An 11,928-nucleotide genomic window follows, 5' to 3' on the forward strand; every position below is an offset into this window, starting at 1 on the left:
AAGTATATAGCATACATAAATGCCACACACTACATCATTTATAACCTGAGCTAATTTGCAATGCCCATCCCGAGCTGGGCCTTAAAATCCAAAAGACTCAGCAACAAAAACACGACTGACGGTGTAAAGTACACACACATAAAAATACAGATGGAACAATAAAAGACACAAACTGCAATACATAATTAGCACCATAGAATAGGAAGCACCAAATTATTTATGACTGCATGACTGATTCCTATTCAGAAAGTGTTTTAGTTTGAGTTTAAAGTGATTGAAATCAGGAAAATTTGAATTGCTCGATTATATATCATCATAAGAGGCTAAATTTTTGTTGATGCTGCTTGTGACCAAGAGGTTACACAGTAACTTAAATGTGAAAAAATCATAGCATGCATGAAACTGTTTGTAGTGTGAAATGGCAGACAGTCCCTGATAAGTCTAAATGTATGTAAGTTTGCTTTTGCCACCCTGCTCACCATCTTAACGTGGTTCTCGAATTTTAGCTGTGAATCTAACATGAGGCCAAGGTATTTTACCTCTGAGACCTGTTTGATATGTTGTCCATTAATATTTAGATTTAACGCATCAGCTTCTGCTGATGAGTTTGCCCTGGCAGAAAAGCAAACTGACACTGTTTTCTTAATATTAAGTGAAAGATGTGACTTTTCAAACCATGCTGCTATGGACTCTAAATGACATAACAGCTGTTTGGAAGCTGCCAGAGCAGTTTTCACAGACATGTATGACTGTATCATCTGCATACATCTGAAAACCTGCTCCAACACATGATTGTGTAAGTCATTAATGTACAAGCTAAAAAGGAGTGGACCAAGAACAGAACCCTGAGGTACTCCTGTTCTAGTCTGTAGAAAAGAAGATTTCTCGTCATTGATAAAACACTATTCTTGGTCAAGCAGATAAGATTGAAACCGCTGTAACGTTTTGTTGGACAAATTAAATTTTGAGAGTCTTCAATTTTCGAGAGTACTCTTCTTCAACATTTTGTTTACTTCCTACATTTTTCCCGCATGGATATTCTGACCAATCAAGAGCAGCTTTCTCACGCAGGCATTTGATCTGGTCAGCTTGTAAATGCTGCCGTGAGAACACGAACCAACTCTAGGCAACTTTGTAACAAAATTAGTCCCTGATTCAGACCAAAGCAAGCAAACTCTAGGTCTGAAAGCACCCTGAGACAGGTGTTTATTTGTCAAATATGTAGCCACACCGGGGTAGTAATAGGGACTAGGCATTTAATTGAAGTGTTACGGTAACAGAATGTTTTGGAAAAGTTTTGAATTTACTTTGTTTTGGCTGTTGTCTAAAATCTTTTCATAAAAATCCCAAAACACGTTGTAGAAGCCTAAATTCATTCTGATTTCATTCATATGTGGATGGTAATTTAAGTTCTTTTTTTCTGGTGATAATTTATGTTTATTCTGACAAAAATGACTATTTCAGGTTAAAATATTTACAGCTCATATATACAGAGTAGTAAGTTCATGGTTTAATTCCTTACATTTAAAAATATGTGTATGGTTAAGTTAAAAGGTTAAAAATTCTCAATTGTAAGGTTTTGTGTGATATTAGTGAGTAAACTGAGGCTCTCTAGTAAGTTTGCATATTTAATTGCCTGTTAAAACTTAAGTATCGTGGTTGGTGTGGTTACCGCATGAGACAGGCAGTCAGGCAAGTGGAGTGGAGCCACACAGTTTTTTGACCTCGTTATTCTTGTCATTATCTTATTCTCTTTTTTGTTTTCGTGTGGATAACCTTTGTACCGTGGTTTATTTTTTGAAGTAAACAGTTGAACTGAATCAAGAGGATCCTGTGGAGTTTTTCGTATCATTTTTGTGGATTACGAGAGGGATATGAGAGCGTCAAGCTTAGGCTTCATTAACTAGGAAACTACACACGTGAAACGAAATCCGGTCCAGTATTGCTAATTTACAGTCTAGCGCTGTGCTGTATGACAGTGGAAACTCATATCACATGATACACATAGACTAGACTGGCCTCGCATCATCGCCAAGACCACAAAATGTGAAAACCTGTTAACTGGTTAACTGAGGCCTTCACTGTAAGATTTTAGCCACATAATATCTGTGAATATTCACTGTCAGTGTGGTACATCACTTAATGATGCTGGTGACAGTTACTACTGATGGAGAGCTAACGTTAGCTTGAGTGGGGTACAGAAGTACAGAACATCAGACTTCACAGCTAAATCTCAGCCTGTAGATCAAACAGTTGGCTGTTAACAGGTTGGTTAATTACAGACAACACTTAGCCTAACCATACCGGTGATTTAATCAAATCTACATATTTGATTGAATCACCTGGTATTGTCCATGTCTGGCCACTGTGCTGAACCTGAGCGTTTCTGTTCAGACAAGGTCACAATAAAATCATTAGACAAGTCCATAAATATGTTTAACAAATAAATGCATACAACTTATAATCCAAACGCATCTCAACTTCTATCCCCCAAAAAGTGGCGTGGCCTGGCTGTTTCGCAAAGTGACTGATTAGATGGCTGAAAAAGGTCACACACAAGCTAAAGAGACTTTAATGTTTTGGTCTTGTCTTGCCTCAGAAAAAGTGGTGTTTATTTGTGAAGATTAGCTTGCTGAACAAATGTGTAGGTGTCATAAACTATTGGTTGCCACAGAGCTTATTATCTGCAATAATCCAAAATCCAATGGAAAGATCCTATAGGCCAAAGGAACCTGGGCAATGTTAACTTTCACATCAGCCTACAAAAAAAAGTCATCACTGTAGCACTCCAGGCCATTTTAGTATTTACATAAAAGTAATTGAGATGGGGCTTGGAAAATCCATTGGCATAAATGTGTGGGAGCCCTGACCATAGTATCCATCTCTGAGATTTTTCTCTTCACCTCAACGCTATTTGGTTCATGGAGTTCACAACTCTCAAAAATATGTTTAAAAGCATAGCCCAGCGTTTTAGGAAACCTACATATTCACTTTTACTGATAGTTTGAAGAGAAGATACCACTCCCAAATCAGTCCTGTAAATATACGCTCACTCACTCATTTAAACACCACAGCCTACCTGAGTATTGTTGCTGACAAATCTGCAGCAACAGTGTGATGCTATCATGTCAATATGGACCAAAATCTCTGAGGAATGTTTCCAGCACCTTGTTGGTTTTGAAGGCAAAAGGGGTCCAACCCAGTACTAGCAAGGTGTAGGCTACAGCCAGCAGTCAGTTAGCTTAGCTTAGAATAAATATTGGAAGCAGAGGGAAACCATTAACTAGCTATGGCTGGCTAGTCTAGCACATAAACCCCAGTTATTCTTCTGTTTCTGTATGTATTAAAAAACAACTGGATGTAATGTGTTAATTAGTCACAGCAGTGGTCCTGTAAGGTGGAGCTGCACATCTGAAACACTTTACAGTTTGTTCTGCATCAGTGTCTCAGGAAGAATAAACCAACACAAATTCCCTGTAGCAACTCAGCTGTATAGATATCACTTTCCCATCAGAGGCCAAATTACTACCAAGTTTTCCAATTTCGCCCTGCTGGAGCGCTGCCAGCATTATTCAGCCTCAGATTATTTATGTTGGAGAAGAGAAATCAGTCAGCAGTAAGACAACTGGCCCACCTCGCAATCTGCAGGGTGGGCGTTAACCCTGCCACATGCTTCCTCATTACCAGACTGAGGGATTTTGGTGCAGACCTGAAATAAAGTTGTTTTTCTCATCAACTTTTCTGGGTGTTAACAGTAGCTTTGTGGAGGAAATAAATCACTGATGTCCTCTGGGGAACTGTTGCTCATATCTTGGTATTTTTCCATTAAACTCACTACACAATTTTTTTTTTTCCTGAAATGACTTATGTGTGTGCAAACAAGAGTCTGCAGCTTCTTTCTCTTTCTCTCAGCTATAATTTGGTCTGTAATGGAAACTAAGCATGTGTGAAGGTTAATGTCCAGTCTTGCAGACCAGAAGGCGACCAGGTTTTATTTTTTTCACTGTTGAGTAACTTGTCATCTCGGGCCACGTTCTCAGCAGGAGAGTTTATTCAAAGTTGCATGTTTACCTAAAAAAAGAAAAAAGTCTTTTGCCAACAGATTCCTCTGCATCCATGACGCATTCAAGCAGGGGGATGTAAAGGCCTGACAGGCATGGCGGTGCCAAAAACATGGTGCAGCTGTTGGCCACCACTGGATCAGATGTCACGATCAGGGTTGTGATTGGACAGGCGGAGAGGCAGACCTGTAAACAGCGCTCAAGCTCCCTGCGGTCTCAGACAACAGGTGCGAGGCCGGAGGCAGCGGTTCAGGCAGTGGTGACTGACACCCTGGTTCTGTGTAAGGTGACTCCACTTTCAAGAACAGGAATTGATATGCACACTTAATTACAAGTCAGGACAAGGGGAGCAGAATTTGGATTTTTAGATAGACACTGCCAAGCATGTTGAATTTGATTTTTCCTGTCTGCTGCTGTGAAAATACTGGAGGCAGTGCAGTGGCATTGGCTGTGGCCCTGTGCAGGCTTTGTAGTGCTCAAACCTTCTGCAAAGGAAATGAGTCACACAGGCTGTGTGGACAGTGAGGTTTGAAGCAGTGGCAGCAAAAGTAGAGCTTTTTCTCACACGGCAGTTCAGGGAAATGAGAGGGTGACGAGCTGCTAGTGCTGACTGTTAACCACAGGTGAGATGGTTTCAGCCTGAATGCTGTGATATGAGAGATAATGTACCACTGCAGCGCCTAGGTGAGAATCCCATGTGTTTACTTTCTTAATACATACGTGTGAAAGAAACAGTGTGACATTTGGGTTTCTTGCCAAGAATTAGATGAGAACATTGATACCTCTCACATTTGTCAGTTGCAATTAGCTTAGCTTGGGTGGTGAAAAAAGATGTCAAAATCTGCCTGCCAGCACTTCTATACCTCGGTATACGAAAATCTAAATCATTGATTCCACAGAAAGTTACCTATCCAGGTTACACGCCTCAAAAGTTGTCAGGGTTCCTTTTAAGGCCCTGACACACCAAGCCGAAGGTCGGCTGTTTGTCAGTGTTGGACCTTTGGTGAGCATCCGTGGCCCTCATCAGCGGTAGTTAGCTTTTTCCCGTCGATTCATCAGCATCAATGACTGCGGCACCCATCGGTAAATGAAATCACTCTGATTGGCAGTTCAGCTCAGTGTAAGAGAAGAGAAATGGAAGTGAGGAAAGTAAACAAACAACTAGTGTCAAGAGGGAGTGAAACCAACACAAACTTGTTGTATAATGTAAGATTATTCTTAAGCAGAAACGTTTCCTGATGGTTTGCATGATTGTTCACTAGCGCACGGTAAATAGCCTTTGTTCTGTCAGCATTGGCTTGTGTTGTTAAAATGCTAACTGGCTAACTAGCATCGAGATGGTCTTCCCGTTTCCCTTTTTGTATGACGATTACAGATGACCGCTGTCTGATGTTGTGGAGAGTTATTTCCTCTCACGCAGGTGCAAAACGTACTGGTTGGCCATCATCTGAAGTCTTTGTGGTGTGTTCATGTGCAAATCTTTGGCGAAGACACAGATGACGTGAGGCAATGCAGTGGAGGCTGTCGTCGCTGCTAGATCTATGAAGTCGGTTTGGTGAGTCCGGGCCTTTAGACCTTCAACACAACACTGACATATTATCACTTTATAGGGTTGCAAAAAATGTTAAAAAGATATTTCACCTTCAAACTGATAATTTGTAGTTCAGTCACTCGCATGTTAAGTTCAGTTTGTAAAGAAAACATTGTTTTTGTCACATGCCTCCACCAAGAATGGAGAATCCAAAATACGTGAACATTCTTCACAAATCAAAATTGTTAGGGGCCACGTTTAACAAAATTTATATCAAATACACACGCAACTCGTGCAGTATAATTGAAGTCTCATTTATCCACTGGTATGCTCAGTACTTCCCAGACACATTCGTTAAAAATTTAACAATTTAAACACTTCCTCCTAGGAGTAGCATGTCCTGAGCCTGGCTGAAAACTTGCGAACAATAAGCGCTGCTTGAACAGAGATCAAATGTATGCATGTGCCAAGGCACGCCACTCGGCCTGCATGAGACTGTTTCTACTACCGTGTTTTAAATCCTAATATTTTAGTAAAAGTGCATGTGCTTGGGAAGTACTAAGCACAAGACTGGATAAATGAGACTTGGATTATATTGCATGAGTTGTGTGAGTTTGTTAACAGATGTTTCAATTTAGTTTTTCTGTTGTTAAACTCAGCCGCTGATTACTTCTGTTCATCATGACTGAGGAAAACAAAGTTTTCTTCAAGAATTTAATGTAAAACAGTGAGTAATGAAGACCATGCTTAAGCTGAAAGTTCTTTTTCTCACCCTGCCATCCACTCTGCACGCATGCTCACTCACTATCTCCAGGTGTCATTGTCTGTGTCTTTCAATTGAGTCATCAGCTGTTTTCAGCTGGTTCGCAATCAACTAACAGCACAGCGACACAACTTCTCTGTCAGCCTTATTTTCTCACTGCTCCTCATTTTAAATATGGTTCTTTCTCTGCCGTAGTTCTTTCTTGCTGCAGTCATGCGCGCCCTCCACCTCCCCATCACCATCTAGTATTCACAGATTCTTCAGCCTCATCTGCCTCAGCACCCCTACATGGGGGGATTTATCTTGCTTTTCTCTCTTTTTTTTCTCTTTTTTTCTTTTCTCTACCAGTAAGTAGGGTATATGTAGTGGGTTTATCATAGCAGTTTTGCTGCAGAGTCAGATGACAATTATTAAAGTTCATTCACAATTAGGGAGCTGGCTCACCTGGGCTAATAAGAAAGCAAGCTGGTTGGCAGTTCTCTCAGCTCCCACATGGTCCTTTGTTTTGTCTTTTCTATTGGCATGCAACACTGTCATACATTTCACTCACCCTGGCACTCACACACAGCACTGCTGTTACTGATAATTCACATCTCATTTATTTGTTTTGTAAATAACATTATGTAATAAATAGTTTCATTTCTGACCTCCACCCTTCTGTGTGGTCCCCCTTCTTTTGTCTGGACCATGAGCCAGTTCATGACAAGCAGCTTTAATCATAGTCTGCCATGTGTCATGTTATAGTTTTAAGAGTGTACAGGGTACATGCAGAACATGATGCACGAAAGGGGGGTGAACACCAATAAGCATTTTTCTTTTCTTTTTTTTTTTGCCACATGGCTCTCTAACAGGTTAGACTGCATGTTGATCTGCACCCTCTGCAGACAGGCTTACCTAATTTTAGACATAGTGAACATTTTTTTAAATGCCAGTAATCTTTGTTCTTAGTTACAGTATGTTGTGTAATGGTTGTACAGCAAAAACACATGCAAAACACAGATCCCAGGGTGTCACATGACCTGCACTTCCAACTTAGGCCTAAACTCGACACGCAGCCCTGTATTGTTGAGACTTGGATCATGCTGCGTTCCTTTTACCTTGGCCTTCCAGTACAACAAGCAGGCAAACCAAGATGTTGTTAGTGATACCAGTTCTGACCAGGTAAGCCATTGTTAGCAATATCAGTATTTTGTGCACACAAATAAGACAGAAGGGCTGATAAACAGTAAATTATTACAGCTTTCAGCACTGTTGATGTGAGGAGTAGCCATTTTGGATTTTGAGGTCGGTGTTGGTGAGGTTCCTCCAACTTTCCGTAGACAGCTCCAGACACATTGTTTGAAGCGTACATGACACATTCTCACAAACTGTGCCAACCACTAGTGCAAGACAACCCCCCAACACGACAGTTATCTGAACTGTGCTACAATGCAACACTGTCTGACCTACTATGAGACCAAATGTAGCAATAATCCACGTAATAATTCATAATCAATGAAGGTGTGATTTACTTAATAAGTAAGAAGATGTAGCCTTCCCATTAGCCTTACCCTTAACTGCCTCTATTTTAACATCACAGTTCATGGCTAGCTAATCGCTAACTTAGTATTAGCATAAGTAACGAGATAAAGCCTTCCCATTAGCCTTACCCCAAGCTTAACCGCTTATCTTTTAATGTTAAACTTTATAGCTAGCTATTCGCTACCTTAACATTAGCATAAGTAACGAGATGTAGCCTTCCCATTAGCCTTACCCTTAACTGCCTCTATTTTAACATCACACTTCATGGCTAGCAAATCGCTAACTTAGCATTAGTATAAGTAACGACATGAAGCCTTCCCATTAGCCTTACCCTAACCTCAACCGCCTCTCTTAACATTACACTTCATAGCTAGCTAATTGCTAAGATAGCATTAGCATAAGTCACGAGATGTAGCCTTCCTATGCGCCTTACCCTTAACTCTCTTTTAAATATACACTTCATAGCTAGCTACTTGGTAGCTTAGCATTAGCATAAGTGACAAGATGTAGCTTTCCCATTTCCCCTTTCCTAACCTTAACTGCCCCTCTTTTAACATTACATGTCATAGCTAGCTAATTGCTAACTTAGTAATTTCCTTGGGACTTCCAGACCAAGGAGGGAAGGGGGCTGATCGTGGACTGACGTGTAGGTATGGTGGGCGAGTCATGTAGCTAGAGGGCAGGTCACGAGTTATACCTACACTATGAACACGCAATCATTAATTTTGTGGGTTGAAATAAATAAACAATTTTAAAATAAATAATATGCTTGTTTAAAATTTCAGACAGAGAGTAAAATTTATTTTTATTACCATGAATTTTGTAACGGATATGTTCGGCAAAATGCTTTGGTGCCTCAGGGTGTCACACAGCTAGCAGTTCCAGCTCTGGCCACCGAGCCAAAATTGTTACACAGTCCAAAAAAGTTAAAAACTTTTCTGAGATTAGAGTCCTTTAAGTGGGATTGGTTTAAAGGAGGAAAACTTAGATGAGGAAATAACTTTTTTTTTTTGTACTTCTGATTTGCCACGTGCAAGAGGAAAAGATACTGCACAAATTGCCTACTGCTAAAACCACAGTGCCATGTTTACATTTTCAGACACTGATTAATGTGAATGGGACAAATTAGGAATGTCTGACAAGTTTATTTCTCTGCAACTTTTTGAAATGTTTCCCTCTGGTCTTTGTGCTAAACCCCCCAAACTGATTTCTTTACAAGGAGCACAAAGATTAAATGAATATCGATCTCCTTATCTCACTCTGACATGTTCCCCAAAATGTCAAATTGTTCTTTTAACTTTTGCATCTAAATGCTCTCTGAGTTTGCACTTTTTCGTGCTCAGATTGAAATATGAGAAAAGGCCTGTTTCTTGAATGCTCTGAGGAATACAGGCCTGATAAGCCGGGTGCGTTTCAACAGAACTGGAATTTAAGAGACTTGTCACAGTGCTCTGCTTCAATCAGAAGAAAAAAGAATCCACCCTGTTTCTCACACGCACTACATGCATCCGCACCCTATGCTGCAATCTCTATTTCATGCCAGTGACACAAAGGCCCACAATCACTGCACCATAAATGAAAAGTTGTGTCTGAATTGGTTCTCATATCAAGCCGCGGAGGCAGTATGCTAATATTATCCCACAGACAGACTTCTCGTTCCAGTGTTTGGCTCGGGCTTAGTGTTTCACCGTGCCAGAAATGAGCTGCCACTTTGATGACACATTAAAATATTCTGACATGAGAAGCGAGAAATCCATCTCCCTGCTGAGTGCGGCCACTCGCAGTAAGGCGAATGTATTGTTGAAGGTGACTGTGGAGAATGTTAATGAGAGACGGGCTCTTTAGTTCTCTTCCATTATACATCCAGGGGACTTAGTGTTCTTCGTCTGGTAATTATGTGAGGTTTTATTGATCAGGTCAGAAAAGCAGAAAAGTGGATCTAAAGATAGAAGAACACTCACAGAAGTAGCTTTGAATTAAACTTTTTCATAACACTGATGCTTTCTTTTTGATGATAGAACTTTTACATTAAAAAATGTTCTACCTAGTTGAGTGGTGACGCAGCAGGAGCACTAAACCAGTGGCCAAAGTCGATAAAAACTTTGCAAGAAAGTCATGATGTTTTTTATTTTTTATGACATTCCTTACCTAACATATTTCACTGGTCCAAGTCAAGTGAAATGGACCTTTTTCATAGCAGACCTTTTGACTTGTCATAGTAGGAGAAGAACAGGTGAAACAGGTAACATAAACAATGGCTCACCACCTGTACTACTACTACAACTACCTGTACTATGATATGGCCAAATGAGTGCTGTGAAAAAGGTCTATTTTCAGCAAAAATGCTTAAGTCTGTAACTTGCGTGACATTTATAACTTCTTTTCTAACCGTTTTTTATGTATAGTGCAAATAATATGTATTAAGTGTTTTTAATACATTGAACGTGTATAATATAAAAAGTTGTGCAACCATTTGAACTTTGGGAAGAATCATTCGCTACTCTTACTGAATAGAATTTAGACAGTGAATAAAAAATATGCATTGTTTGCTTCTTTTTTTGACAACTTTTACTGTTTCATTATATTTTGACCAAATCTTAGCATGTTTTGTCTTAAGTCTTATGTTAAGTCTTAAGTTAAGTGGTGTGAACTGGCCGGTCTGAGCTCAACTCAAGCCAGCTAATGGTGTCATCTGCAACTCGTCAAATTGGCTGGTTTTTGAACATAAAGCTCACGAACTCTTTCAACAGCCAGTCGGCTTGTAGTGTAGTCCGCCGGTCATGCCAAAGTGACCGCAGTTGGCGTGTGTGCTTGCTGCGGCAGGTGCTCGCCCGCCAAGCCCTCTGTTTCTGTCCTCAGGGTGAGCTGGTGTTGGACAGTTGGTTGCTGCTGCTTGCTGTATGTGCTGATGCCCCCTCACACACACACACTCTCACTGACTGATTAATTGGCACTGGTTATTTATGTTATTGTGGTATATCTATTATGAACACAGTCCATCTGATGCTTGTTTAGTTTGTTTATTGCTGTTCCATCACTACTACAAATGCAACTGTAGCCAGTATCTCACTATCACTATCCTCATTCATATTTTAAGAAGCTACTAATTATATTCAGCCACAAAATAAGCCTGAAAAGCTGCAAACAGAGCAGAGGTACAGAGAGTTGCTGCATGGAGATGATACACCATCTCATCTAGTTACACTGGTGTGAACCGGCAGGTTTTTGGAACATTGTAGAATGGCACATTGCAAGTAGTTGCCTGTTTCAACTTCTTTTGTTGGGAATCTTTGGTCTGAACTGGGCTTTACAAACAGGGGTGTAGCATCAAATTCTGGGCAGTCTCTGTGGGCCCCCAGCCCCTTCTCTATTGATCCACACAGTCACTCTGCTTTCCTTTCCTTTCTTTTCATGTTCCAGCAACTTAAGCAGTCACTCACTCGGCTTTAGCTGTGTTTAGAGATGAATCCTATGCAGGGGCGGACTAAACCATTTTGTGCCTTCTAAGGGTTGAGACAGGCCTCAGAGAGCTTCTGTTATTTATTTATTTATTTTTATTTTTTTGCACAAAGCTTAGTCCTTCAAACGATTTTAAATTTTGATGATGTCCAAAATTTAGGACTAAATTCCTAAAATGTAAATGTTGCTACAACCAAGGTTTACAAACCAACTAATCAGAATATAACATTAAATGGCCCAGAACACACGAGAGGGACCCAGCTGCAGACATGATGGCGGACATGAGCGCCGCCATGTATCCAATCCATACCGGAAGTCCATACTGGAAGTTGGTCTGTGTAATTCGCCGAAGAAGAAGAGGAAGAAGACAACGGAGAAGACGAAGAGAAGAATGCAAACAATACACGCACGACTAAGAGAAAGAGCGGTGAGGGAACGAGTCTTTTAATTATTAGAATTAGACAACTTTATTGTCATTGTACATTGTACAACGAAATTCTGTTCAGCACTTAGCACTAGCAGTACTAGCTAGTAGCTAGCACTAGCATAGAGTACCAAGCCGCTGCGTTTATACACGCTGTCATCTTCATTAT

The sequence above is a fragment of the Epinephelus moara genome, chromosome 11, assembly GCF_006386435.1.
Source record: "Epinephelus moara isolate mb chromosome 11, YSFRI_EMoa_1.0, whole genome shotgun sequence".
In the NCBI taxonomy this organism is placed as follows: Eukaryota; Metazoa; Chordata; class Actinopteri; order Perciformes; family Serranidae; genus Epinephelus; species Epinephelus moara.